This window comes from Volvox carteri (assembly GCF_000143455.1).
Source record: "Volvox carteri f. nagariensis unplaced genomic scaffold VOLCAscaffold_93, whole genome shotgun sequence".
Classification (NCBI taxonomy): Eukaryota; Viridiplantae; Chlorophyta; class Chlorophyceae; order Chlamydomonadales; family Volvocaceae; genus Volvox; species Volvox carteri.
Window position 1 is genome coordinate 129889 of NW_003307636.1, and position 5787 is coordinate 135675.

Here is a 5787-nt window from a genome sequence, read left to right on the forward strand (position 1 = left end):
CGCGAGAGCATACCCGCAGGGGCTGGCCTTCCGGACAAACGCGACCCAGTCTACCGGCCCAAGGCAACTCAGCCTGGGTGCTTCGCCGCGCGAGAGCATACCCGCTTGGGCTGGCCTTCCGGACAAACGCGACCCAGTCTACCGGCCCAAGGCAACTCAGCCTGGGTGCTTCGCCGCGCGAGAGCATACCCCCTGGTGCTGGCCTTCCGGATAAACTCTTCCTATGCTACTGGCCTAAGGCAACCCAGTCCTGGTGCTGGCCTTCCAGCTAAACGCATCTAAGCCTTCGGCCCAAGGCCACTCAGCCTGGGTACTTCACCGCGCACCCCCTGGGGCTGGCCTTTCGGATCAGCACAACGCAACGCTGGCGTTTCTCTCCCTGAGAGCATCACCCGGGTAAAGCCTACCGGCCGTGGGTACTCGTTATTGCGCAGGCTTCTTGAGTCTAGTTGCTACCCTTTGCCGGCGTAGCTCCCCGATGAGCGCAAAGCGGTCCGGGCGCTTCGGTGGGCTCCAGCTGGGCACCTGGCAGTAACCCGTGGTGATAATAAACCACGTTGAGCTCAACCTCAAAGCAGTGACCTCTCCGCCGCGGCGCCGTCCCCTCCTAGCCGGATCACACCATTCCCCAGCAAAATATGCGTAGCTGCCAAGCCTTTGCGGCCGGTTCCGGGACACCCCTTTCCCTCTTACACGCAACCGGGTAGGCCTAGTTGCAGCTGGCTGCGCCTGCTTTCAGACAACGCGGGATAAGGAGCGCAGTCCGGTGATAATCACAACATCCCCTTCTGGGTGTTTCCGTCGCGTGCCATTCTTATCGCCTTCGTCATAGCCATTACTTCGTTCTCCTCCGGACCTTCTCCGACTCCGCCGCGCACTTCATCCCGCTCAGCCATCTCTTCGCTGTTACTGACGCCCGATGTGCCAGTAACGCTGTGTTCTCTGATTTCCTTCCTTATTAAACTGGGTCCATATGTATTGTATATTGTTATTTTTGACGTCCCTATTCCCCAACAAACGACGTTCTGACCTGCACTTGCTTGCACGGTTGACTGGCGAACTTGCGTTGTCTGGATTTAGCGCTTTGTTCTCAGCTAATCTTTGTAACGAACTACAGTATCAGTCCCTGTCCTCTGGCCAGTTCTGGTCTGCGCCTTCCTGCGCCGCACTTGCCGTACTGCACTACATGACGAGCACTTAATCAACATGCAAAATTTGACCAATCGACCAGATTTGCAGCCTCTATTGCGATCCGTAGGGCCGCGCGCTGAATTTGAACTCCGTGTTTGACTTCAAAATTTTGGGGGTTTACTGACCGAAATATGCCCTTACGCAGCCGTAGAAACCGATTTGCCGACCTCTGTTTCCACCCTACAGGCGTGAATCACATATGCATTCGCGTATAAAGATGGGGAAGATTTTGAGAGTTCCTTGCAAGAGTGCACTTCGCCTCGCACCCGCAATTTGTTTTGCAACCAGCCATAACGTACGACATCGGCTTGGCATTGCACGCCAATTCGGTGTCGCAATCAGGGGTCGGCAAACGCCGCTGGTACAGCGGGTCCTTCCGTAGTACTTCAAATTATATGGTGTTTTGTTTAAGCGGACCTATGTTAGCAATTGTACAAGCAAATAATACATTATTTACCTTGTAACCACAAGTTTCCCGATTTGAGAGGCCGCAATCCCTTTAATGTTGCAGAAGCTTGACATCTAATAGCATATTTGGCCTTAACTTGATGCCAAACTTTCATTTTCCGCCAACTAAGGGCGGCTTAATCAGCTTCCCAAATCGTGAGGTCCGCATCTCCTTTCAGTATCAGTGATAAAACAGTGCATGTGTGCTTGTTTAGCACAATCCATGCGGCCAATCTTTGCGATAGACGAGATGATCTTCCATGTATTGGCGCTTGCGTTGGACCCCTGCCTGGTGAACATGTAGATATATTAGTAGCATCATAACGCAGAGACCTCGCCGCGTACACCGCCAGCGAAGCGCGAATGGGAGGGTCCCCTCGCGAATGGAAAACGGAACGCGTACGGCGTCATTTGTGCGCTGAAAGGCTGAACCGACCTACCTTTTGAGTTTCTTAGGAAACTGCGGCGCATATCGTGTCATGTATGTCGCATGTACTCACTGATTACAACAACAGGATGTAAGTAGCATAGCTCCAAATGCGGACTGTGCTGCTCGTATGAGGAGTGTAAGGTTTATGTGTGCGCAAACATGTCTGCCAATTAAAGGCTGAAACGTATTCAGATTTACAGTTGAATTCGTTAATGGACCTACGTTGGCCTCTATGACGTTATTTCCTGCCGGAGAAACGTTTAATTGCCGAGGCTTGCCATTGATTATATGGGTGTTAATTTGAGCAGCATGGCTCGAGCGGGACATGTTTCTCAGCTCTGAACGAATGTGGCGATGGATATGTATCGGGCGACAAGAAGGATGTAGGCCAGATGCTACAAGAACACTGTACGTCTTGTATTTGACAGGCCTGCTTGTCGTCAGCGCTACCAGTTTGCAGCTGCGGTCCCATGAATCGGACGCTTACTTCGACCAGTTTCATTCGCCATCATCTTCTTCGGAAGAATTTCCATTACATCATGTGAATGGGCGTCGACAACTTGGCCAGGATAACGCCAATGTCGCAACCGCCACCGAGCTTCTGGGAGCGCTGCGGGATCCCCAAATCAGCGTCATCCGTCTGACAAGCGCGTATATCAGCCTTAACACATCGGACTGGACTGACATGAAGCAGCCATTACTGCTCTCTCGGTCGTTGTTGTTGCTTGGTGGTGGTCGGTACGACTACGACGGCCGAGCCATTGTTTTTAGCCCCGATGGCCCCTACGTCACCCTCGACTCCGCCAGCGTGGTCGGCAAATTGCAGCTCGTAAGTACCAATTCCACAGCGGCACCTGCTGGTTTGGGGAATAAATTTTCACTGCAGCTCCAAGGGGTGTGGCTCATGAACCACCTGCCACCAACTGGGTATGCCCCTTTAATCGTGACGTCCCGCTCCAGCGGCTTCATCAACTACATCGACTGTGTCGTGGAGCGCTATGTTGGCGAGCACCTGAATACGACCGCGCATGAGGCTGCATTGCTGCCACCAGTGGTGGGACTATCACAGCAGAACATCAGTATGGTGTCAGGCTCCTGGTGCCTGCCCATACCACCTGGGTCGCCAACAAGCACAGTTCCTGCCCCTGGGCATGAGCAAGCTCAACACTGCTTCAACGCAGCTCTGCTGTACCTCCATTTTGGGACACAGGTTTGGCCTCAGTGCCTATCAATGGACACAAACAACACTGCATCATTGTCTGGACAACTGCAGAGTGCCATACCATGCACAGCATCATTGCAGCCTGCTGGGAATACCTCCACAGTAGTCAGCTCCCTTGTTGTCATGCTCTCCAACTGTACTTATACTGTGCGTCATGAAGCCTCATCAGACTGCATCCAAGCTTACGGGCCAGACTACTGTATCTACCTGCTGCAGGCCCAGCTGGAGGTCACAACTACCTACCTGCAGCAGGTCACAGGCCACAGGGGCAGCCAGCTAGGTTTGAGCCCGGGTGTTAGTGCAGGTATTGCTGTTGTAGCGACACTATCTAGCTGCCTGGCCCTGGTCCTGCTTGTGCACTTCATTCGGCGCATTCAGGAAGGCCATCGGACACTCACATTGGCAGTGCGGCCACCTGGCGCCACACCCACGACGACTCTTGTGGTAACTGGTATGTAGACTGTGATGGTGTGGACGAGTCCAGCAGTGACACGAATGGATGGATTGCTGCTATGATGTAATGTATGCATAATGAAATACATTAGACAGTTTTCTTGGTAAAAGGGCAAATTGGATATGACTGCCAATGGGTGTTTTTCTGAAGTACTTACAACTAGTTGTGATGTGGCAATTGGTACAAGCAAAAATCTCATTTCTGATCTGAGTTTGAATCTCAACTGTAGCGGTTCTGCAACCGCTGATTAGCCTGTGGGTGCTGCCATCAGTCAGGTACTTTCCTGAAGCCGTGGTATAACACAACTCTGCTGCAGTTGTTTCTGTGCACATGCCATACCCAACCCCACCTCCCATGGTGCACCTTCCAGTGGCTAATCGTGATATTTACACCATTCTGGTGCGCTGCTTATCTGTGCGATGTGTGCACCCTCCTCCTCCCCGCAGATATCCAGAATAGCACCAACCTGTGGGAGCAGCTGCCTACAGCAGTGATGAATGAGGCGCTGCGCTTGCACCACCGCTGCCTGCGTGGACTCCTGCTCAAATGCAATGGTTAGTGTCCATGGGCTGATGGAGTTGCAAGGGAGTGGGAAACGTGTGAAATATGTGTATGCATGTTGTGATGGGGCAGCCCTGGATTTCACGTTGGCTTAAACCAGGTAGGCGCCAGACACTGCACAGAGGTGTGTGTTGCCAAGCAACATGCCATATCCATGCTTCCCAAGACTGCAGTCTGGCCCTCTCATTAATCATACGCTAACTCCCTTCCATGTTGGTCTTCCTCTATTCCTTTTATCCACCCCTGTTTATGCAGGGTATGAGTCTGCCACAGAAGGTGACTCGTTCATCCTGGCCTTCCATGGACCATTGGATGCTGCTCGGTTTGCTATCCTGGCCCAGGTGGGCATCTGATTGCGACCCCTACATTAGCGCGTTGGTATCTCATCTGTCCAATTACCTGGGTTGATCCCTTTGTGGCCCAACACTGCAGCGACTGAAGCGTGATTTTTGTTTGTGAGCTGTATGGCCACTACTGCCCCTCGGCACATTCAGTCAGTGACACTACACAGGGTAGGAATTATTCAGCTGCTCCTGCTGTGGAAATCCTGATAGTATGCAGCCTGATACATGTTATGCTTGCTTTGTATATGTTTGTGCGTGTTATTGACTTAGGCTGCGCTGATGGAGCTACCCTGGCCACAAGAGCTGTTGGAGCATGAGGATGGTCGAGAGGTGAGCAGTAACATGTTGGGTCTGGTCTGACCAGGAGTGCAAATGCACATGCACCTCTACCCGAAGGAGTGATGATAACGGCACTAAGAGAGCGTTTGATGAGCGGCTGGGACCATACGTGTCTGACTGTCTTGCCAGAGGAGTACCCATCAGATGGGAAGCAACCGGGAGTGCAAATGGCGAAGTATAAGCACTGGATGGGGCTGCCCTTTTCGGGAGCCGCAGCCGTCATGTGACCAACACATGCTAATGTTTTCATTTCTCGTTTAGCACATCGTAAGCTAATGCAGTTTCGTTTATGTTGCTGGGCTTTGGAGGCAAACAGAGCATGAAGGGGCAAGTACCATGTCCCCAGGGGGCAGCGGGGTTGCCGCTGTTGTGGTACTAATAGCCGAATCGAGGATGAAAAACACGTGTTATTTGAATGCCCAGCCTATAATGATATTCGTGCTGAAGAGGGATTCGATCATCAACAGAGCATGTTGGAGGCCATGAAATGGGAACCCGCACGTCTTACAAGGATGTTGGAACATATGTGGGCTCACCGAAACTCAATTACCCCCTTTGGACGCTAGTCTGGGCTGATGTGCGGTGTTTTCCTTTCCTCCGTGGCTATTAGGCGTTGTAGTATAGCCCTTGGGCCTTCGGCTCGTATAGTCTTACAGGTATGGGGTCACACAACCCAACCATGTAACACACACACACACATGCACAAATAAGAGGGCCGTATGGGAGCATGTACACCTACATATGGGACATGAACGTTCATGTCCAGCATGTCAGCTCCATTCATAGTATGATTTCATAC